This window comes from Carcharodon carcharias, chromosome 1 (assembly GCF_017639515.1).
Source record: "Carcharodon carcharias isolate sCarCar2 chromosome 1, sCarCar2.pri, whole genome shotgun sequence".
NCBI lineage: Eukaryota > Metazoa > Chordata > Chondrichthyes > Lamniformes > Lamnidae > Carcharodon > Carcharodon carcharias.
This window is the reverse complement of record NC_054467.1, coordinates 143,694,635-143,719,829: the sequence shown is the minus strand read 5'-3', so window position 1 is coordinate 143,719,829 and position 25,195 is coordinate 143,694,635. Positions and strand designations below refer to the sequence as shown.

General features: G+C 43.8%; 1 protein-coding gene and 1 pseudogene across 6 annotated transcripts in view; both read left to right on the top strand.

Moving 5' to 3' along the window:
• LOC121282359 (BTB/POZ domain-containing protein KCTD8-like) overlaps nt 1–25,195 on the top strand; it is a 346,025-nt gene that overhangs the window by 21,845 nt on the left and 298,985 nt on the right. The gene's annotated exons all lie outside the window — the stretch shown is intronic.
• On the top strand, nt 20,147–20,201 carry LOC121285714 (annotated as a pseudogene).

Here is a 25,195-nt window from a genome sequence, read left to right as displayed (position 1 = left end):
TCAGGACCAGAATAGACACTGAAGTCCACCTGACTGATTCATTGTTCTAATGAAGTTAAAGCTGCTGAATAAGGATGCAGAATCCATAGGCCACAATCAATGAGTGAGCCATGGATAGCTATAATGTTTTTGATTTGGGCAGAATCAAGATTATCTATCATGTCCATTTTCTATTCTTATAAATTATTTTGACAAATTATTTTGTCAATTATTAGAATGTGACTCACAGCATTTAAACATAAAAAAAATCACAGGATTTGACCGTGCTGGCAACATCATGTACACTGTTGTTTGCTGACATATAAAAAGTTGAGCAACCATCTGTAAAAATTCAAATGCCTACATAGAGAAAAGAAATGAAACCACCAGATGTTATGAAACCAAGTGCTCATAGACAAAAATTCAAACTTGCATCCTAGCCAGGTGTTTGCCCCTCATTTACCTTTATCATTTATCTCGTGTTCCTTCCTCTCCATTTTCTGCTGACTGCTGGTAGTCTTCACTTCTTGACATGGTGTGCTCTGCCCTCAGTGCCATCTGCTACTTTTGTCACCCATCCTGACATGGCCCTGCACTGACTATTGCCCTCTGTTTGTCAGATTGGTTACTAGCACCCGCTGTCTCCCGCTACCTTAGGTTATCTGTTACACAATCACCTGCTCTGCTTGCCTCCTCCCATTCATTGTGATTGCCGCAGTTTCCACCTGAACCTCCCCTTCTGGGGTCCCTACTGTTGCAAATGATTTTCCCAAAGTCTCCAAAGGAATGGAAAATCTTATCAAATCTCTAACGACAGAATGATTGCTTATTCTTCTATTTATTTAAATCTATCAATAAGAGAATAGACTTTTTCAATTCTCCATGCCTGGAAAATTTAGAAATTTTAAGCAACAGCAAAAGAAGCTCATGCAATGGATGTGGGCTTTGCTAGCCAGGCCAGCATTCATTGCCCATCCCAAAGTGCCCTTGAGAAAGTGGAGGTGAGCTGTCTTCTTGATCCGCTTCAGTCCATGTGTTACAGGTACACCCACCGTGCTTATTCAGAAGGGAGTTCCAGGAGTGCACAAGGAAGATTGGATCAAAGGAACTTGAACATCCCTGCACCAAATTGTCTATCATATCCTTCAATTTGTTTCTCTGCCAAATATCTACTAGTTACCTCCAGAACTTCCCAAAAACCACCTGCCTCTACTGTCCCCCTAGCTCCAGTTTAACTGCAGGCCAAGTTAAGCTGTTGAACACCAAGTACAAAAATGAGGCCACCCCTGGGGTCTCATTTAAATTCTGTCTGCCAACTTTCCACTAAGTTATGTAGGAAGAAAATGAAAAGCAGCAAAAAATTACAATCTGCTGGGTAACAACTGGCTGGATCAACTGCTGAGCCATCTCCCTGGGATCCCACAATTGGGTGGGGTGGGGGAGAGGGGTGGGGGAGAGGGGTAGTGGAGAAGATCTGAGATTATGGCAATGGAGACAAAGTTTCCTTTGTGGGATCTGGAGGAGTACTCCTCATCCTTCCAGCCTCACAAGAAAAGTAAAATAATTTTTTGTTTAAATACCATAAATTTACTATTTGGAGTCTCTTCTGGCCCTAGTCCACTTCCTTTGTAGCTTATCTGCTTCCTGCTTAGACTTTCTAGTCAAAATACACAAGTTAGAAAGGATCAAGCTAGCAAATTCCCAGAAGCTGATCATCTAAATCCTGGGGTTCTAAAAGAAATTTGCTGCAGAATGAGTGGATGCATTGGTTATGATTTTCCAAAATCCCCCAGATTCTGGAATGGACATCAGCAAATGTAACACCGCTTTTCAAAAAAGGAGGGAGAGAGAAAACAGAGAACAGGCCAGTTAGCCTAACATCAGTCACTGGGAAAGTGCTAGAATCTATTATTATTGAAGCCTTAACAACGCACTTAGAAAATCAACACACTTAGTCAACATGGTTTTACAAAAGAGCAATCAGGTTTGGCACATTTATTATAAGGTTTTTGAGGATGTAAACAGTGGGGTAGATAAAGGGGAGCCAGTACTTGGCTTTCCAAAAGGCATGGAATAAGGTGTCATACAAATAGTTAATACGCAAGACAAGGACTCATGGAGCTGGGGGTAATATGTTAGCATGGGTAGAGGAAACAGAGAATTGGGATAAATGGGGCAATTTCCAGTTGGCAATCTGTGACTAGTGGAGTGCTGCAAGGATCACAGCAAGGGCCACAGTAATTTACAATATTTATTAATGATTTAGACAAAGAGACAGAGTGTAAGTTTGCTGACAATACGAAACTAGGCGGGAATGCAAACTGCGAGGAGGACACATAGAGGCTGTAAATATAGGCAAGTTAAGTGAGTGAGCAACAAGGTGGTGGATGAAATATAATGTGGAGCAGTGTGAGGTTATTCTCTTTGGTAGTAAGAATAGAAAAGCAGAATTTTTTTAAGAAGGCATAAAACTTGTAAATGTTGATATTCAGAGGAACTTTGGCTTACTTGTACAAGGAACACAGAAAGTCAGCATGCAGGTACAGCAAGTAATTAGGAAGACAAATGCCCCTCGGCTTTTTTTTTGCAAGGGGATTGGAATATAAGAATAAAGAAGCCCTGCTACAGTTGTACAGAGCTTTGGTGAGACCACATCTGGAATACTATGTGCAGTTTTGGTCTCCACATTACAGGAAAGATATATTTGAATTGTATACCATAGGTTCACTAGATTGGTTCCTGGAATGAGAGGGTTGTTCTAAGATGAGAGGCTGAGTAAATTGAGTCTATATTCTCCGTTGTTTGCAAGAATGTGAGGCGATTTCATTGAAATAAACAAGGTTCTCAAGGGACAGACTAGACACCGAGAGGTTGTTTCCTCTGGCTGGGGTATCTAGAATATGGAGGCACAGTCTCAGGATAAAGGACTAATCATTTAGGACTGAGATGAGGAGAGATTTCTTCATTAATAGAGTTGTGAGTTTTTGGAATTCTCTATCCCAAAGGGTTGTGGATGTTCAACCATTGAATATATTTAAGGCTGAGACAGATGTTTTTGGTCCCTCAGGGAATCAAGGGATATAGGGAGCAGGCAGAAAAATGGAGTTGAGATCCAAGGTCAGCCATGATCATATTGAATAGTGGAGGAGGCTCGATGGACTGTGTGGCGTACCTTTGCTCCTATTTCCTATGTTCTTTAGCTGGGAATCCTTGCCACCTGTTGGCTTGAATAAATTAAAATAATGGGTCATCATGTGGCAGTTTCAGAGTAGGTATGTGACCTGGGTGATTTTAACTGACTGGACATCCAGGGCAGAATTTTATGGTCCTGTTTCAGTGGGGACGGGGCCGTAAAATGCGGCGAGCCATTATAAACCCCATTGACTGCAGTGGGAACGTAAAATCCCGCTGCTGTAAAATTCTGCCCCCAGTTTCTGCTGGTGAGGCAGGGCTAAAATCACCTCTCCCTTTATCTAAACTGCCTGCTCATCTTCACTCTTCTAAGCTTGTATATCTGCCAGCACATATTGCAGAGATGGAAGCCTTCTGAAAACAAGTATTTATTGTGGACAAAAACTTTCATCTTATAATGTTCCAGATGAGTGCCAGTTATCCTAATGAGAATCACTTTTGTACTCTGAACAAAAATTCATCATAATTGCTCATTCTGGAATTGAAATACAAGCAGTGATCATTGAAAGAAAACAATACTGTTTTGCCGCTGGGGTTATAGAAAAGAAATGGTTACAATGAACTATTTGCAAAATTATTCCTGATGCATAGCAGGCTCTTCCAATACTGTCGACAGGGAGGCTAATATAGCACCAAGGTAAGGTAGTTTTAAAAGAGGCTTTAGTTTTTTGATGAGTTTTAAGTGTTAAAATTGATAATGTCCTGACTGGATAACATTATTAGACTGTGGTAAAATAGAAATGTTTATTTTTAATCTCTGTGGTAAAAATCTCTAAGAAGTTTTACTTAATCACTTTTGTTTGTTACATCGACACATTGGAGGTGATTGTCAACCATTTCTTGTCTGACAAATAGATGGCTGGCAGTTGAAAATGAGGAACTACCTTAGCTGCCCCTTGATTCCCAAATCTTGCTTGGCATAAATGATGGAATGCAGCATAAATATAAACACTAGCTGTAGCATCCTCATTGCATTGCATTGCCCATCTTTACCACTGTTAAATTACCTAAGCAGTGATTCAAATGAACCACTGGAGACATCTCAAGAGCAATACTCCTAATTTCACCTGAGGCTAACTAATTTAGCACACCCAGTTTAGGGAGTGAAACTAGAATAATTTCAAGTTTAAATTTATATCTTTATGAATCATATTTTTAAATGTTAGATTCCAGTTCCTCACCAATTATTTATCTAGAGGATCATACAATGCCTAGAATAATGTGATAGTTATTCAACAAGGGAAAACACCTGCACAAACTATAAATCTCACCCTAGTAAGTTGTGCACTCTTAAACAATTCAAAGTTAAATCTGGACAATGCAGGTATTTCAATGAATTGCCCTGCCCATATTACTGCATCAAACCAGCTACTATATGCTGGAGAAAATGACTGAAGAAACAGAGTGGAAACATTAAATACTAGAAAGTTGCAAGAGGCTTTTGTATAATGGAGGCAATAGGCTGCAGAATTTACAAGTAAATAATATTTGGGAAGCACATCTCTTCATCTAAAGCATTGAAATCTGTGGATGAAATCGTCCCAGATTTGCACAAAGTGTGGTTGCAGGCGAGAAAAAGGTTGCTTTACCTGCCGGCCACAATAACAGGTTTTTGCCCTGTATCGTTCCATTCCCGCCTCATTAATTATGCATCCACAGAAAACACGCCATCTCACTGGCGGGCGGCCTCCAATTATCCCGCTACACTGTTGCCTTGCTGCTTCCTCACGCAGGGCTCCATATTTAAAGGCCAGCCATGCATCCACTTCTCAATGCTTGTAGCCCAGGACTACCCCGGTGAAGACATGGCCCCAAAAGCCTAGAAGACTGCAGCTCCCCAATTCAGTAATGTATCGCTGGGAGCCCTTCTGGGCACAATGGAGGCCCTCTGCGATGTTCTCTACCGCAGCTGTGGCCACACGAGGCCCATCAGTCTCACCATTCTGGCTTGGGAGGCAGTGGCAGTGGTGGTCAGTGCCAATGCTGCACAAAAGAGGTTGGCCATCCAGTGCAGAAAATGGATGAATGATCTCATCTGTGCTGCCAGGGTAGGCAACCATCTCATCACTCTAAACTCACACACTCACAAGGCCATCACACATTCACTGGTATCTCACTCACTGCCAACTCAAGGGACATCACCACTCACTCTCTCACACACACCTTCACATATCCATCTGGCCTCATCTCCTCTGGAGACTGCCTCCTCAGCCTCATCATCTTGAGGTCACTTGCACAGATCAACATATGCCCCCACACGCATCCTGGAATACCCCCTTCCCCATTGCAGCCCTCGCCCTGCAGCCTCTTCCCTTGCCTGAGGCCACTTCTCCTTCCCCAAGCAAGCTCAAGCCCTGCAGACATTGGAAAGCCACCCCCACCTTATGGCTGGTCTGGTGGTCTGTCCATGAGCCCCACTAAATTGGTGTGGTGCTACCTGCAAAGTCTGGCACTGATGACTGCGAGCACTGCCCGAAGCAAGATAGACAGGCCAACCTCAAAGTCCTGAGGGAGATGCATGTCGCTTATGTATAGTTGTGAAACACGTTGCCGTGATCGTGCCCAGATGATCCAGTGTGGGATGATGATTCCAGTGCACAGGGCTTATAATGAGATTCTAAAGTATTGAAATTAGGTTCCTGGTGGTGGGAGACACAGCCCACCATTGGCGGGTGGAGCAGACGATTGCAAACTGGCTTCATGATGTCGTGAAACCGATTTTTGGCCTCCTCACCATATTGTGCCCTTCCCCCCAAACCCGCCATGACACCTGATGCCAATGCGGCCGGAAAGCTCCTGCCTATATTTCCATAAGCTGCTAATTAACCCATTAGGCCAGAGAAATGTAATGGTATCTTTCCTACCATGTCCTTAATGGCTTTTAATGTTGGCTTGCATCAGATGCTGTGAAGGGTTTTATTAGAAACTCGATCTAACATTTTATACAGTGCATCAACAAATAGAAATCAGATTCTCAGAGTTTGCACAGATATTGTTTGGAAAATTCAAGGGCTTCTGACCCAAAGATGAACCATATCAGTAGCTGGGGTTTCTGGTGGATGTTAAATTTAGCTTGGGCAATGTCCCTTTCCAGCTTTCTGCTGGAAGGGCTTGACTTCCACCAACATATTGTTTAACTTCCACGTGGAGGAGTCAGCATCGTGGTGGACCTGGGTTAGAGGGAAGCAGGAAGCTGTTGTTACTCTGGATCTTCATCTACCAGTTAATGAGCATGGTATATGTCCATGCTGTGGTCATGGTGAAGTTGGATATCCATTCTGAGATTGATCATGATTTCTTAATTGGTTTCCATCTGAAGAGGTGACAAACCTGCATTAGTCATTGGTCTAATGAGCGAATAGTGACTTGCCTTCTTGGAATGGGATAGAAATAGATGTCTTATGGTTGGCCACAGGGGAAATGATGGGCACCCGTGAGGGTTCTGCCAATTGGAACCAGACTCCTTCTTGCCCCTTGACAGTAAAAAGTGACTGCCTTGCAAGCTTACCAATGTACCAAGCATCTTAGTGTGCATGTTCAACAGCATTCTCCTGTATTCTGCCTCACTGGAGTTTTTTTTCATTTGTTCATGGGATATGGGCATCCCTGGCTAGGCCAGCATTCATTGTCCATCCCTAATTGCCCTTGAGAAAGTGGTGGTGAGCTGCCTTCTTGAACCACTGCAGTCCATGTGCTGTACGTACACCCAAAGTACTGCTATGATGGGAGTTCCAGGGTTTTGACCCAGCGACAGTGATGGAACGGGGGCGATATTTTTCAAGTCATGGTGGTGAGTGACTTTGAGGGGAACTTCCAAGTGATGGTGTTCCCACGTGTTTGTTGCCCTCGTCCTTCTAGATGGTGGTGGTCATGGCTTTGGAAGGTGCTGTCTAAGGGGCCTTGGTGAGTTCCTGCAGTGCATCATGTAAATGGTACACACTGTAGTCACTGTTTGTCGGTGGTAGAGGGTGTGAATGTTTGTGGATGGGGTGCCAATATAGTAGGCTGCTTTATCTGGGATGGTGTCAAGCTTCTTGAGTTGGAGATGCACTCAACTGGGCAAGTGGAGAGTTTTCCATCACACCCCTGACTTGTGCCTTGTAGATGGTGGACAGGCTTTGGGGAGTCAGGAGGTGTGTTACTCGCCACAGGATTCCTAGCCTTAGGCCAGTTCTTGTAGCCACAGTGTTTATATGGCTAATCCAGTTCAGTTTCTGGTCAATGGTAACCCCCAGGATGTTGATGGTGGTGGGTTCAGCAATGGTAATGCCATTGAATGTGAATAGGTAATGGTTAGATTCTCTCTTGTTGCAGATGGTAATTGCCTGGCACTTGTGTGGCATGAATGTTACTTGGCACTTGTCAACCCAAATCTTGGTATTGCCCAGGTCTTGCTGCATTTGGACATGGACTACTTCAGTCTCTGAGGAGTCTCAAATAGTGCTGAACATTGGTGAGTATCCCCGCTTCTGACCTTATGATGGAAGGAAGGTTAGTGATGAAGCAGCTGAAGATGATTGGGCCTAGGACATTACCATGAGGAACTCCTGCAGTGATGTCCTGCAGCTGAGATGATTGACCTCCAACAAACATAACCATCTTGCTTTGTGCTAGGTATTATTCCAACGAGCGGAGAGTTTTCCTCATGATTCGTCTTGACTCCTAGTTTGCTAGGGCTCCTTGATGCCACACTCAGTCAAACGCTGCACTTGATGTCAAGGGCAGTCACTCTCACCTCACCTCTGGAGTTCAGCTCTTTTGTCAATGTTTGAACCAAGGCTGTAATGAGGTTAGGTGCTGAGTGGACCTGGCAGAACCCAAATTGGGTGTCAGTGAGCAGGTTATTGCTAAGCAATTGCCACTTGATAGCACTGTTGATGACCTCTTCCATCACTTTAGTGATGATCGAGAGTAAACTGATGAGGTGGTAATTGGCTGGGTTGGATTTGTCCTGCTTTTTGTGTACAGGATATACCAGGGCAATTTTCCATTGTAGCTATACTGGAACAGCTTGATTAGGGGCAGTGCAAGTTCTGGAGACCAAGCCTTCGGTAATATTGCCAGAACATTGTCCGGGCCCATAGCCTTTGCAGTATCCAGTGCCTCCAGCCCTTTCTTGATATCACTTGGAATGAACTGAAGACTGGCATCTGTGATGCTGGGGACCTGCAGAGGAGGCCGAGATGAAAAATCCACTCAGCACTTCTGGCTGAAGATTGTTGTGAATGCTTCAGCTGTATCTTTTGCACTGATGTGCTGGGCTCCTCCATCATTGAGGATGGGGATATTTGTGGAATCTCCTCCAGTGAGTTGTTTAATTGTCCATCACCAATCACGACTGGATGTGGCAGGACTGCAGAGCTTAGATCTGATCTGTTGGTTGTGGGATCGTTTAGCTCTGTGCATCACTTGCTGCTTATGCTGTTTGGCATGTTAATTGTTCTGTGTTGTAGCTTCACCAAGTTGGCGCCTCATTTTTAGGATGCTTGGTGATGGTCCAGGCATGCCCTCCTGCACTCTTCATTGAACCAGGGTTTGTGCCCTGGCTTTGTGGTAACGGTAGAGTGGGGAATATGCAAGGCCACGAGGTTACAGATTGTGGTTGAGTACAGTTCTGCTGCTGCTGATAGCCCACGTCCTCTGCTCAGTCCTCTGTAGAAGACCTCATCTACAATATCGCCCTCCAAGGAGCTAGAACTTGCATTTATCCTTTCCACCTGGCCTGGCTTGTGACCACTCATGCCCAGTTACTTACCACATGCAGGTTCCAAGCCTATACTGGGTCTAAAGTTTGCACAGTGTCAGTATCTAAACAAGTGGCTTCTTCAACAATGGTATGATGTTGCTCTTGTCCTTTCTCCTGAGGTTGCTGTGGCTGTACAGCTTGGGTATCTGAAATCAGAAAAACAAAAGGTAAGGGTTGGGGTGAGGGAAAGTGGTTGGGGTAGAAAACAAGAGGTCCATGGTCAAACTTTTAGGAACCTGCACTTCATGCTAGATGCAGGATGAGGATGAGGTAGGATCTGAGAATGAGCTTAAGGTAGGGACATACCGTCATTCCAAATGTTTCTGGAGTATCAGATGCATCAAGCTTTGTTACAGCTGGCAACACGATGTGGTACACCCTCTCCTCTGTGTGGCTTAGGTGACACAGACATGTCTGTCTCTGCCAGTTCCGCCCTGGTCTCTTCTATTGTGTGTGATCTCCTTGCAAGCGAGAGGGCAGACTGTTACTGAGTGTGTTGCATGGCATTTAGCTGGGGGTATGTGGAAACAACTAGAGGTGAGTATGAGGCTGAGGTGAAGCATCCAGATTGTTAGCTTTAAAACCCGAGTGGCAAGAACTGATAATGGGTAAGTCTTGGGTGTGAACTGCATTCAGCAGTATGACAATTTGGTTTTGTGGCAGGGAGAAGAATCATGTGAAGATGCAGTCACTGACCTTGATCATCTGTGTGAGAGGTCATTGAACTTTCCCAACATTGCAGCCGCATCCACGGTCCTCTCCTGCCTTGGATCTCCATGAAGGCCTCCAGTATTGGATCCATGACTCTGGGAGCCTACTCTCTTCCCTGTTGCTCCATTTTAAAAAAAATTCTCTTACTGCCAGATGCAGTGTAGTCAGCAGCTTTGTTTAAGTCAATGCAGCTCTCAATTAGAGTGGCAAACTGCCTTTAAGAGCTGTAGGCTTGCTGGTGTGCTGTTAGGCCTCCTGTTGTGTGTGCAGACAGCCAGCAGCATGGGCCATCCTTGGCTGGACACTACAATCAGGCAATTGGAGTGCTCAACCCTAAGACAGAAGCAAAATACGGTAGATACTGGAAATCTGAAATAAAAACAGAAAATGCTGTAAATGGTCAGCAGGTCTGGCAGCATCTGTGATGAGGGAAGCATAGTTAATGGACCATAACTTTCGATGGAGCTACAATTGAATTGGATTGCCACGCTGTTCAAAAGTTCTTATCTCGCTTGACCTTCTGACTCAGGCTGGGCGATGATCTGGGCAATGCAGCTCGTTCCCGGGGCCCAGCGTTGAAGGCTGTACAGTTGCAGCAAAGGAAGCCGCACCCCATTTTTTATGGCACTAGCTGCCGGAAACCAGGGGTAGGATTTTACGTCTTTGGGTGGGTGCAGTGGGCGGGCCCAGGAGCGGCTGCGAAGCCGACTGCCGGCGGCAATCGGGCCCCGACACCCATTTCACGCTGGCTGGCCAATTAACGGCGAGCCAGTGTGAAACACGCACTACAATGCTGAGCACTGTGGGGGTGGGGGCGGGAGGAGGGCAAGCATGGAAGGTCATGCATGCATGCGGGTATGCGCAATGAAAGCTCCCTGAGGCACAGAGCTAAATCTTACCAATGTTAAAAGCATGTCTCCTCATGTGACTCTGTCCTGTAAACAGGCACATGTTATAAATGACATTTCAACATTTTCTTTATTTTTAATTCCTGTTGGAAGCCTCATCCCGCCCGTGGATGAGGTTACATAATAAATCCAAAGGCCGCCTGTGCAATTCACCTGCCCACCAACCGTAAGGTTGGACGGGCAGAGAAAAATTGATTTCAATTAACACGTTAATGGCCTTACTAGGCCTGTTAATGCCAAATCCCGCGCACACCCGTAACCGAAATATCGTGTGAGTGCACAATGACATCCAGACGTTCGCCTGACGTCATCGTGTGTCATTTCATGCTCGAGTGGGTTTGGTTAAGCGCCCGCTCACTCAGCGAAAAATTCAGCCTCAAATGAGTTTAAAGGTCCAGCCAGATTTAATGGTCCTTGACAAGCCAGGTTGAAGATAAGTATATAAGGTGAGTAGGATTGGTGAGGTGGTCGTGGGTCGGGCCTTGGGGGTGAGGGTGGGGGTGAGAGTTGGGCCTGGTGGAGGGTGTCGTGTTCGGCCTGGCAGCAGTAGTGGGGTGGGGACGGGGTGTGTCAGGCCTGGCCAGGGGTGGGGGAAAATCCCATGGAGTGGGAAAAGACTCCCCATGGTGGGTGAGGGGAATCCCCTTGGATTGGGGAGTTTCCGTTGGGGCTTGTAGTCCCTTGCAGGTGGACGCAGTCCTGCCAGGGGGGTAGTCGGGGGTGGTGGGGAGGGTAGTCCCCAGAGTGTCAGGGTGGGAGGTTGGGGGAGAGTCAGGGGATGGGGGTCCCATGGGGGTGGTGGGGGCCGTGGGGGGGGGGGTTGTGGTGGGGGAGTACTGTGGGCTGGGGTAGTTGGGGATGAGCAAGTCCCCTGGATGTTTGGGAGTGCGGGGGGGTTTCCCGTGGTGGGGAAGAGGTGGGGTTGGTGTAGGTCTGTACAATAGTTACTCAGAAACTAGAAGAGCTTTTAATTCTTCTAACTTTTTCTGGTTAACTCCTGATGTAAGACAGTCAAAATCATCCGAAGTTTGCGATTTGAATTGCTTTTTCAGACTGTTCCCAGTGCAGGACAATTGCCCATTAGAAGTTTGCTCTTCCTGGGAAATTGCTCTGCAAACCTTATCTGGGAACTTATGTGGGACGAGGGAGGGGTTCCCTAGTGCATCTTTGGGGTATCCTCCCAAATACGATGCCCTGGAGCTTGGAAGTTATGACCCAATGTTTCAGGTCAGATCCTGCCAGACCTTCTGAGAATTTTGAGCATCTATTTTTTCATCAAAGTTTGCAAACTGTCTTGCTCAACTAGTTCCAATGGCTCCCAACACCGCGCCCCCCCCAACCCTCCCACACTCAACCCCTGTGCCCTCAGCCTCCCCCACCACACTGCCTCTGCACCTGGAAACTAGTGCAGATTAATTTTTAGCTCAAGGTTTACAGCCTCATTTTCAGGTTTGCTTTTCATGAGATAAATGTCAGAATTAGGCTCACAGGAAGGTTCTGATAGCGGGTATTAATAAAAAGACACATAAGGCCATTACGTCTCAGATTTATTGATGCTTGAAAAATAATATGAACCTTTCCTTAATATTTCGGTGTCTACATAACAGTTTGGTAAATCGTCATAAACATCCAACTTGAAAAGAAAATTAATGATGCAATGAGTGAGTTGCTCACACTAGCTGTCTCTCCTTTTCTGTTAGCTGAACACATGAGCCTAGAATTGATTTCAAGTGAGATCAGTGGATGAATGCTTAATGCATTCCTGTGTCTGCTATTTTAACAGATGTGTTAGCCCAATTAAAATAAGCAAGTTAATTCTCATATTAAAATAGCAGGTGGAAGAAAGAATGGAAATATGTTAAAGGTTGGTCCACTAACATTGCCAATGTTCCTTTCTGAGCTATAGTTATTTTTTGGAAATAGTGGACAGAACAATATGTTCATCCACTTCATATTAATAAATAATATACATAAATAATAAGTAAATAATATGATCTAAAACTGTTCACCAAGACATATCTCTGCTTAATATTGCTGCCAGGCTATTTGACCACCACTGAACACCATGTTGTGTTTCTATAGCAATATAAAGGGACTAATCACTCATAAGGGATTGAGTAAAAACATTGTGGGTTCACTTATTGGGCACATAAGAAAATATATACATGGATAGAAAGTTTGAGGACATCATCAGCAGGTCGGTGTATGCTTTATTCTGCTCACACATCAAAATGAAACTGAGACTAGATCACATGACACACAATTCCATTCTAGCGATGGCATGCTGCTATCCTTTAAAGGCATATTATAACACTAACCATCGCCTCTTGATATTCAATGGCATTACCATCACTGAAATTCCCCCACTATCAACATCCTAGGGGTTACCATTGACCAGAAACTGAAGTGGACTAGCCATGTAAACACTGTGGCTACAAGGGCAGGTCAGAGTCTAAGAATCGTGTGATGAGTAACTCACCTCCTGACTCCCCAAAGCCTGTCCACCATCTACAAGGCACAAGTCAGGGGTGTGATGGAATACTCTCCACTTTCCTGGGTCAGTGCACCTCCAACAGCACTCAAGAAACTTGACACCATCCATGGCAACGCAGCCTGCTTGATTGGCACCCCATCTACCACAATAAACATTTGCTCCCTCCATCACTGATGGACACTGGCAGCAGCGTGTACCATCTATAAGATGCACTGCAGCAACTCATCAAGACTCATTTTGACAGCATGTTTCCAAACCATGACCACTACCATCTAGAAGGATGAGGATAGCAGATACGTGGGAACACCACCACCTGCAGGTTTTGCTCCAAGTCACACACCATCCTGACTTGGAACTACATTACCGTTCCTTCACTGTCATTGGGTCAAAATCCTGGAACTCTCTTCCTAACAGTTCCATGGGTGTTCCTACAACATATGGACAACAGCAGTTCAAGATGGCAGCACCCCACCACCTTCTTGACCCTGTCAAGTCCCACCAAAAGTTAAGAAGCCTAAGAAGGTTTAGTTTACCTTTGACACAGTCACATACAATGTCATTTGTGCCTTTAATTAGACTTCTTTTGGTACTTTGTGGCAGAAACCTGACTGGAGGGATTCAAAAATGGAAATTCAGGAAAGATAATAATGCATTTGGGACACAATGACATGTTCAAGGAACTTTGGAAAGGGAAAGGAGATTTTAGATAGAGTGGTAATTTGAAAGAATGTTATGGTGAAGTGGTCTTTTTTTGAGGAGAGGTGTGATGACAGCAGACTTGAAGGGAGAGTGTCAATACATGAGAGAACTGTTAACAATGTCAGCTAGTGTGTTGACCAGGAAGGGAATTTGGGTGGTCAGCAGGTTAGAGGGAATAGGGTTGAGGGAGCAGGAGGCGGGTCTCATGGACAAGACGAGCTCATTGGAAGATAGGAGAGAAACTAGAAAATGTTGCAAGCTCATAGTTAGGGCGGCAGGGAGCATGGCAGGGTGGGATGGGGGAAGAGAGAAAAGTGGCAGAGGCAGCTAATCTGATTGTCTCAGTCTTACAAGTCCATGAGCTTCTCACACTTCTTTCCAGAAGCGAGGGTAGAGGGTGTTGTATTATTATAATGATATAATACCTTGGGCATACTTACTGTTGCACTTAAAGCTGTCACTCTCAGATGTAGCATTACAATGTGTAGATCTTGATTAATTAAATCAGGCCATCCTTTATGCTGATCTTCCACAGTTTCTGTAGTGTAGAATCTTTTGCCAGTTCTTTTTGTAGCTGCTGGCATTTGTGTTTGCAAAATGTACCAAATCAATTTGGAGAACATCTTTTCAAGTTTGATGTTAATTAAGTCAACTTGTAGAGCTAAGGAAATGTGTCCTGTTTTTACTGGGTTTGGCAATTTGCTAAGTGTATTTGATGTGACCATCTGGCTGCCTAGATTGTACCTAATCTCAGCCATTCTTCATCTCGTCGTGCACATCTTTGTCATTTTCTTGTTTGTCAATTGCCTCACGTGTATATATATATATATATATATATATATATACATGTATATGTTTCTGACGGGATCATCCTTGTTGCTTAAAGGTACTTTTTGTATGGTCTGTTTGGATCAATGCATGATTCTTTGTAGTTGCATCAGCCTTTGCTCTAGTGCACAGCTGCTGACAATGGCCTTTTCTGCAACACGCCTTGCAGAATTGTCAAAAAGCTGGGCATTTTATTGGTCCATGCAGAAGGCCATGCCATCCACATGTCCTGCTAGCTGTGGGTGTTTAGGTGAGTGCATCAACAATTGGGGTTGTACTTATGACCTGTAATCATTGTTTACCCGCAAGGTTTATTTCATAATTATGTCCATCCTTGAGCAGCTCTTCGATGCTGTATGTTTTGGGCTTGACTAGCAGATCATTCTGGAATGCTTCTTCAGGAGTGGATGTGATTACAAACTCAACAATTCTGTCTGCTAGCTCTGTGCCTGGAAAATCACAGTACGTACCTTTTCCTCTACATCGGCTGACAAAGTGGTTTATGGATTCTGTAGGCTGTTGTCGAAATGACATGAATTCTAGCTGATGAATACGGAAGTTTAATCTGGTTCTGAACTGGTCTGCCAACATAGCCCATATCTTTTGTAGATCCTTGAGCACTTCTTCTGTTAATCATGTGTTCAGCCTGTGTAGACCTTCAATCTTAATTGCTAGGCAAATTTTTATGTCTTGCTAGTCTGGTTCAGACACGCTTAAATCAAGAAATCATAGCTCTGTACCCTGCTTAAACAGTTTGAATTTGGATAGTAGGTCAGCTACAGCCCAATTCAAGCTGGGGAATCTTACGGACATTCTGACAATACCCCTTTGATCTTCCTTCCTCCTCAGTACCTGGGATGAGTGTCACTGTAGCCGCTTTTGCATGCTTTTCTGAAGCTCCGCCCACAGAGACAAGTTGTGGTGGGAATGTACCACAGAGTAATGGCATCTTTGCTTTTTTCAATTTATTGTTGAGGAACTCCCGAAGAAACCCGTTATAGTTGCAACTTTCTCTGGCCCGATTGTTATGACGATGTTTTTGTCTGCCTCTCCCTTGATCACTATCGACCTGGGCCACACTCTGGTCACTCACCTTTCCCGACTGAACTAACCTAGTGCTGGTCCTCTTGATGCTCTCTCCATTCTCAGGACTGACAGGCTATGCAATACAATCTCACCACGATGGATCCGTCAGCTTACCAGCTCTTTACCTGAGAACTAGCTCAGTGCTGTGTCTCTAAAGCACGTTGCATTTTCAACACTCTCCAACACTGAGACTTATTTGCAGTCTGACCAAAAGGTCAAGGGTCGTCTCATGCCATGTAGCACAATCCAAGGCTGTTCACCAAATTGTACCTGTACTTTATCTTGCTGCCACCTGTTTTACCACCGCTGATCACCATGTCATGTTATTAGAATGATATAATATCTTGGGCTTATTTACTCCACAAGACACAAGGCACCAATCGCTCATGAAGGATTTGATAAACACATTGTGGGTTCATTTATTAAGACTAGGCATGACAACAGTAATATATAGGTATAAAGCTTGAAGGCATCAGAGCTCTATGTGTGTGTGTGCGTGTGTATGTGCTCTGCTCCTAGCAAAAGTGAAAATAAAACTAGATCGCATGATACATTTCCCTTCTCGTGATATTCCTTACAGAGAGGATAGCAGAGAGGAGCTTAAGAAGAGAGTTTGCAGGAGTGAAAAGAAACTGGTAAGAATCTTCATATTCCAGGATGATCCTGGAATAGTGAACAGTTTTAGCAAATGCTAGCAGGACCCAATAGTGCTTTAGTTGGTCCAGCCAGTTCTGGCAGTAAATGGCTAACCCAATTGGCTGCCATATCCTTTGAAATCTGCATCTCTAGTACTTAAGGGAGCAGATGTGATGGCTGTACCGAGGAAAAGGCCAGGGTGAGAGAAATTAATGGCTTTAATGAACTTAGAAATCAAAAGTGAAGATGAGGGGAGCTGCATAAATATCATGGCGAATGGAGGATCAAAGGCTGAACAGTTGGAATATCATACGATCATATGAATTAGGAGCAGGAGTAGGCCACTCGGCCCCTTGAATTTTGAAAGTACAGTTGTAAATGAATTGTGGTTAATTTATTTTCCTGGGATGGCTTAGTATGAACTGGGTTTGGGACAGGGAAGGGGAAATTAAGCAATTTTAACCAATTTTATTTTATAACCTGTCTCTATGAAAGATACATACTTACGTTTTCCTAATGAACTACTTTTAACAGCCCATTTTCCTTGGCCTTGCAGACAGTAAACAATGGGGCCAAAAAATGGATTTTTGTTTGTGTGATTGATTTGCTGGCTGCCCAGTTTTCCAATGGGCAACATAAGAGGAAATATAATTTTGTAATGCTGCTGGTATGCTTGGCCTCATGCAAATATTTAGATTAGCTTAAAAAAGAACCATGCTTCAAAAGATGGGCCGGTATAAAATAAAATGTAGAGTCAATTTCAACTTCCTCATGATAGAAGCAAACTTCTCCCTCATGTTGCATTGATTCAGTTTGCAATCTCCCACATACAGCTTGCTTGTCTGCTTTTACTGATGGGGGCTTAAACTTTAGTCTCAAATAGACCCACCTCCCTTTGTTGCATCTCTTGCTGCAGCACTTTCAATGCTTCAACATCCAAAGTAGCAGTCCTACCCCTCCAAGTTCAACAATAACATGAAGGTTAACTGTCAGGAAGGTTGTCAAAAGCAGGATGCTGGGCAAGGCTAAATCCAACACGGAATGATCAGATTCCTGTTGTGTAAAAAAAAAAATGGGGCCTTGTTAGTAATTCTGCTTTTTCTCCCTGTGTGTCTTCTTTTGATGGGTTTTCTTCTTGGCACTGCTGACCTTAATCTTGGCTTTCTTTTCAATTTCCCTATTGGCCAGACTAGGCTCAGGTGTGAGCTCAATTTCAGTGAACCTAGTGGTCGAGTCTTCCAGCATTTCCTCATCTGTTAGCTCCTTTGAAAGCTCAGGGGTCTCTATTTTTAAAACTTCTTGGCTTCCATGTAGCTGATTCTTCAGCTCTTCCATTTTTTTTTATACTTGTTAGTTGTTTCCTGGAGAATTAAGCATTGTGTTTTCTCAGCTAATTGATTCTTCATCTCTCCCAGAGATGTGCTGAATTCTTCCTATTCTTCCTCATACCTTTTTAGTGGTACAAATTGGGATTTGAGGGAATCTTGCAATATGTGAAAGTCCTTCAGCAGGTTTTCTTTTTCTTTTTGGACGTTACTGACTTCAACTCAAACTCTGTCCTGAAGCATTACCTCGATGAGTTCCATTTGTTGAGTCTTTACATATTCCTTTTTCCAAACAGTAACATTTCCTACTTCTGATTGAGATCTCAGTAGTCTCTCAAGATTAATCTCTCTTAATCAGTTCCTTCTGAGGAGACTTGGTCCTCTGTCTGCTATCACTATTAGGGGTAGATTAACAAACTGATTTCCATACTGTGTTGGAACCTTGCATATACTTCTTCACCAGTATACACCTTTAATTTAGCTTTTGAATTTTCCAGATTTAATGAATGGTTTCTTTTTTCAGATATTTGAGCATATATTCCCCTATAACTGTCGTGAATGCCCTTGTATCCGCCTCCATTTGGATGGGTTTTCTGTTTGCTTCTACTGTCACATAGATTGAATCTGTTTTACCCATTTTAAAGTTGTGTAGTGAGTAAATATCTGACTGTTTCTTCTGGTTCCTCTATTATGTGGATTTGACGATTTCTACTTTTTTGCTTAAAGTCTTGTCTTAATCTGTCTTTACCATATCACGTAATGTGCCCATTACGATGGCAGTAAAACATTGGATTCTTTTAAATTATCATTCACTTGCAGGCTGTCTGGTTCCATTTCTGCCATTATTATTGTGGTTTTTATCCGTTAAACCATTGCTTTTTGCTGGTCTGTTAATGACAGCTGTTTCCCACCTTTCCACGGAGCCCAGCATTTCCACGCCATTTCTAATTGGTGCCTCCCTCCTAACATGAAGGATAGCACCACTTTGTGCTCCCCTGATTGTTTCTGAATCCCTGACGTGCTTTCCATTGTGAGTGCCAATTCCAGCGCCTTGCTAAAGTCTAAATTTGTTTCTTTTTTGAATTGGCATCTTCATTGATCCCACATACTAATTGGTCTCTTAACATGCCTAATCCGTAGCCTAATGGCACCCAATGCTCTGTCAGTTGTTTTAAGGCTGCAATATAGCAAGCGACTGTCTCTCCAGGGGTGCGACACCTTGAATTAGATTTAAAATGTTGCATTGTTACCGAGGGTTTCAGCTAAAAGTGACTTTTCACAAGATTTACTAACTCATCAAAGCTCTTGGAATCTGGGGCATTGGTTGTCATTAGGCTACGAATTAGGCAGTATGTTTTACTGCCACGTCAATAAGAGGATTGCTCGTCTCTCCTTCTACCCCGATATGTTGTTGGCCACAAAGAAGAATGCAAGGCATTCAATAAAATGTGACCAGTCATCAGTCGGCTGATCAAATGGTTCGATATGGCCAAACTGTGGCATACTGGAGGGAGATAGCTTCGATAACTATGATGAAGGTTGTACTTACATTCGCCTTGCAAGGTATAGCTGATTTACTTCTGTTTAATTTCCGCAGCTTTCTTTGGTGTTGTCGACTGGTCATGTTTTTCCTCGTGGCCAGTTGATACATTCCTTCTGTCAGGTCGCTTCACTCAGCGAACATAGTTGCACACCTATCTACTGGTGAGTGAGTTGGTACACAATATACTGCAGAAGCAGAGACCAATATAAAATGAAGCACATGCTGTTTATTAACACAAGTAACAGAGCACTAGCACATGTGCGCTTCTCCAACCAGACCCTATTCTAAACTACTGATTAACATTGTAGCCCGTGTTACCCAGCAATTGGGTAATATAGTCACATGGTTAATCTGCTCACATTCCCTTAAAGGTGTACTGCACCTCAGGCTACCACACGCATATGTTGTGTCGTTGTGAACAATTATTTTCCAGGAAGGCAAAAACTGCAATAATTGGGAAATAAGAATACTGGTCTGAAATGGTCTTATATACCTTAAAATGGAACACCAGTAAAATTGGCAAATAAGAGTACTGGTCCAAACTATTTTTTCCTTCCAGGCCACTCTATCACTGTAGCCCTGTAAGTTTATTTTCCTCAAGTGCCCAATGGAATCATATTCATCTCTGCTTCCATCGTCCTCGTAGGCAGCGAGTTCCACATTGTTACCATTCATTGAGTAAAGAAAAGCTTTTCCTCACATCTCCCCCACTCCCTACTACCCACATCTTTTGTACCGTCAGCTAATGAGAACAGCCTTTTTTTGTCTACCTTATCTAAACATGTCATAAATTTGTACATCCCTATCAAATCTTCCCTCAATCTCCGTTGTTCCAAGGAGAACAACCCCAGCTTCTCCAACCTAACCTTGTAGATAAAATCCCCCGTTCCTAGTACGATTCTGGAAAATCTCCTCTCAAGGACCTTCCCATCCTCCCTAAAATTTGGTGACCAGAACTGTACACTGTACTCCAGTTGTGGCCTAACCAGAGCTTTATGCAGTGTAGTATCTGTTCTTATCAGTTTAATATCTGATACGTCCCTTATCTGGGGACCATATATTGGCTTGGCCTAAATAGCCAAGTGGTTATGGTACTGGGTTTGTAACCCCAAGATCAAGAGTTCAAATCTCACAATGGCAAACTATGAAACAATGTAACTTCATCTGAAACAGATGGAAATGGGTTTGTACTCGAAAGAGTTCAGCATAACTTCCCTGCTTTTCTACTTAGTGCCTCTATTTATGAAACCCAAGATCCCATGGGCAGAATCTTGTCCTTGGATGGTGTGCGGGCCCCACCGGCTTGGCGGCGGGCGGGCAGCTGACCCCCGCCATTTTGAGCGGGCGGTCTAATTAAGGCCCGCCCAGCGGCATCCCTGACGGTAAGCACTATGCGCTTCCTGTGTGGGGGAGGGGGGGGGGGGGAGAGGGAATTCCCCAGCTGTCAAAGTGCGCTCGTTCGCGCATGCATGCAAATGAGCGCACTTCTCCCTGAGACAAAGTCCTGTCTCAGGGAGACCAGTGACAGTCCGAAAAACTTTAAAAAGACAAAAATTTAAAAATATTAACATGTCCCCCTCATGTGACAATGTTACACAAGATGGGACATGTTAATAAAGACCACATAAGCTTTATTAATTTTATAAAATATGGACATGAAACTTCATCCTGCCAGTGGATGAAGTTTCATCAATAATCTGGAGCCTGCTGGAGCTCCTGGCCTGCCCACCAGCCTTAAGGTTGGATGGGCAGGTCTTTAATTACTTCAAATAGCCTGTCAATGGCCTCAATTGGCCATTGACAGGTCGGTGGGTGGACAGCTGATTTTGCTGTCCACCCGCCTTCCTAAAAATTTAAATGGCCCGGGATGACCTCAGGGATTCCTCCTGACGTTATCCCACATCATTTTCCCCTCAGCGACCGGGCCCTGCGCCCAAATCACTGAGGGGAAAAATCCTGGCCCATGTGTTTTGCTGACTACTCTCTCAATATGTACAGACAGCTTCAAAGGTCTCTGCACATGAACCTCAAGTCCCTCTGACCCTCTAGACTCTTTAGAATTATGCTATTTAGTCTACATTGCCACTTTGTATCCCTTCTGCCAAAATGCATCACCACACTGCTTTGTATTAAATTTTTTTGCACTTGCCTGCCCATTCTGCTGATCTACCTATGCCCTGTTTCAGCTGATTAGTATCATCCTCACTGATTTCCATACTGCCAAGTTTGGTATCGTTGGCAAACTGTAGTATGTTATTCTATATTCCGATGTCCAAGGCCTTTATATATATCAAAAATGCAATGATCCTGTCACTGAACCTTGGCGAGCGCCACTATCTACCTTCCTCCAGTCTGATAAACAATCATTTGCTACAACTTGCTTTTTTCTGCACTAAAGCCAATATTTTTTAATTCGATTTGACACTGACACTCCTATTCAATATGGTGCATTTTGCACCTTTAACTGGCAATGTAAGTAAAGCTATGGGTTGTGCTAGGTCAATGTGATTTTTGCCTGTCTTAAAAATAGATGCATAAGTATCAGACCATCAACAACTCCTTAGGATTTTTGTTTTATTCATTCATGGAATGTGTGTATCACTGGTTTAGCCAGCATTTGTTGCTTTCCCTTAATTGTCCTTGAGAAGGTGGCTCTTATCTGCCTTCTTGAACAGCTCCAGTCCATCTTGTGTAGGTAAACCTACAGTGCTGTTAAGATTTTGACCCAGCTGCAGTGAAGAAATGGCAATATAGTTCCAAGCCAGGATGGTGTGCGGCTTGGAGGGAACTTGCAGGTGGGTGGCATCTGCTGACCTTGCCCTTCTGGGTTGCAGAAGCATGTATTTGGAAGGTGCAGTCGAAGCAGTCTTGGTGAGATGCTAGGTGTGACTCCAACCAGTGTCGAGTTTTGTCATGGGACAGAATTTTCACCTCAGCGGTGGGCGTGCGCCAGACCCACTCAAGCGTGAAATGATGCATGTTGACGTCGGGCGAGTGTCCTGAAGTCAATGTGCATTCACGCCATAGTTCGGCCAACAGGCGCATGCGGGAATTGGCAATGTGCCTGCTGACAATTAAAAGTATCAATTAAGACCAAGCGGACTTTGCATTTTTTTGGAAACTACATACACGGGCTGGATGAGGTTACCAACATCAAATAAAAATAAAATAAAAAGTTTAATTGTTTAAATTTTACTTATAATATGTCCCTACTCATGTGACTTATTACATTTTGCTAATTTTTTTTTTTGAAAACTCCTTATCTTCCCGAGGCAGCTCTGTGCCTCAGGGAGATTCTCAAACGCGCACTCACGCGCATGTTCGAAGTTCACGCTTGCTCCGCTCACCCTCCGCCCCCTCGCCACCCCAGCACAGGCAGCACTGAGCGCTGCCGCTCGCGTTTCATGCTTGGTCTGGCCCCAATTGTGGGCGGTGGTCGGGTTCCCGACCTTCCTGCCCGCCCCTGTCAAGTCTACCCGACAAAGGCTAAATTCTGCCCATGATTCCCATTGACTTCAATTTTGCTAGGGCTCCATGGTGCCACACTCAGTCACATGCTGTCTTGATGTCGAGGGCAGCCAGTCTCACCCCACCTCTGTAAGCGCACTGCAATACAGCAACATTGCAACAGCATCAATCACCATCCTTAAATGGAATTCTCAGAAATATGTATTTTAACAGCAAGGGGCGTCAGACAGAATTTGCTCATCCAAAAGGATAACACATTTATGGAAGAAGGTTTTTGGAAGACATTGAAGAGGGCAGTACAACTGGGCCCGAGAGAGTTAAGGCTGAGTGCTACGGTGTGAAAGTAGTTGGTAGATTTGAGCTCTCAAAAATAGACTTACGCTTAATGGTTTTATATTGTTCCTAAAAAGCTGCATGATCATATTTGCCTCTTTATGAGATTATTTTAAACCCCTAGATTATTAAATATTGAAAGCTAGAATTATATAATTATTATAATGAGTCTTGGGAGCTGAAGGCGTGGCCAAGAAATTGCATGAAGAATGGCAGCGAATAAATATGAAAATATAAATCCATGAAGAAGACTGTGTACCATTCTTGGTGCCTCTCTGCTAAGCGATAATTGGGTGAGATTTTTAAAGTTAGAATTATATAGGTGATACAATCACTAGTAAATCAGTGATCAATTCACTGATGTAGTGAATTATGTACAATGGCAAACAAAAACCATGAACTGTTAAATTTGTTTACTGCTTATTTATCATGTATATTTTTAGAATGTAAAGACCTATTCATTTTTTTAAAATCTCATAATGTAGATATTGGGTCACACTTTTATCTTTTTTATAAATGAATGGTTGTGTATATATCAATAGTTCAGCTGTACAAGATACATTTTTGTCACAGCTTGTAAATTAAAGACTTCAGCAGGTCATTGCAAGTTGCTGAATGATAGCAACATTCTGGCAGCTGTCTCTGGGCAAATAGAAAGCAGCAGCATTGCTTTGATGCACTGATGGACAGCTGTATTCTGAGGAGAATTAGTTGGAAGATTACATTGACAGGTCTTCATCCTGATGCCATTATCTATACAGTTATTGGCCATTAAGCTGAAAAAGTCTGGATCTTTCATCCTAAAAAGAAGTTGTGATGTAAATTACTAAGCAGGAAAAATAATGAAACCAAACGCTTAGACTGATTGAAATAATGCATGGAAGTGATAAAAATCAACAACATAAAGTGATTTGATTAAGAAGGGTGAGACATTTATATGTATGATGTTGTACGAATGACAAGGCAATGGAATGTGCATAGCCTTCATAACTCAATATCACTCTGATGATCTTCTGCACGAGTGAAAGAAATTGTATTATTGAACACACCAGTGATAAGATACTTTATTATATAATGGATTTTAAAAGTATTCAGGGAAGTTTAATGTAGGCCATTGAATAGTAAGTAACTGAAGCTGAGGCTAGATATTTTAATCATTATAATAAAATGCCTTGGGAGTAAAAAATATTACCAGTGGTCTTGCAATTAAACTATATAGAGTACTGAAAGTGAAGAGAGAAACTGAATGGGAAGGAGAAATTGGATGGCTTTACCCAGAAGTCTCTTTGCTCAGGTTCAATCTGCCATCAGGGACATTAATCACAGGGGAGGCCTGATGGTGGCTACTTAAGTGCTTGAAGGGCACTTGATTATGTTGGGTCTCCCCCACAGAGCTGTTTTGGTGTGGGGGTGGGGGAGGGTACCCACTGGTTTTCTGCTGCAGCATCCTGACACTTTTTAGGGAAGAAGCCAAAATTACAAAGGTCACGGGTTCACACGGTCATTGCCCTCCTGACATTGCGTGACATTAGAGCAGTGGGCACGGCTGTCTGAATCCACCTGAACACCAGGAAAGGTGCACCTGGAAATGGGTGCTGCACCCTCAGAATTCCAGGCCGCTGGAGATAAGGAGCAGCAGCCCGAACAGGAAGGTAGAGCCAGAGGAGATGGATGAGGGCATGTAGGAGAAGGGCACACTACTCTGAGAACAGAATCTACAGGCAGAAGTGAAGATAACTGGACATGGCTAGTCATGCAGGGTTCTGTGGCATCCCACAAATGGCAGCACATTGATGCATCACCAAGGTGACAGATGCCCTCTTTACTGATGCTGGACAACACATCAGATTCGCAACTGTTGGGGCATTGTGGATTCAGAGGGCATTAGATTTGGTGTCGGGTGCATTCAGCTGGTGATCTGCAATGACCTCCGGCAAGAGTTCTGGTCATGATGATATTCTGCTGTGCTCTCCATAACATTGCCCCACAGAGAAATGTAGACCTTGAGGACAGTGAGATCCTGGAAGGGGGCAGCTTATTGTGGGAGGGGCAGGAGGAGACCACCTCGTCATGCAGCAGGGACACCTCTCTGTTCAGCATAATCTCTCTCTGTCTCCAATCCATCCTCTTTTCTTATGTCCTGCTCCTGCCCCTCCAAGAAGAGGACCCTCCACCTCTCACTCATGAGTGCCAGGCCTCCATCTCCTCTGTGACATCTTGCTTCCATATGGTGCAGTGGAAGGCTTT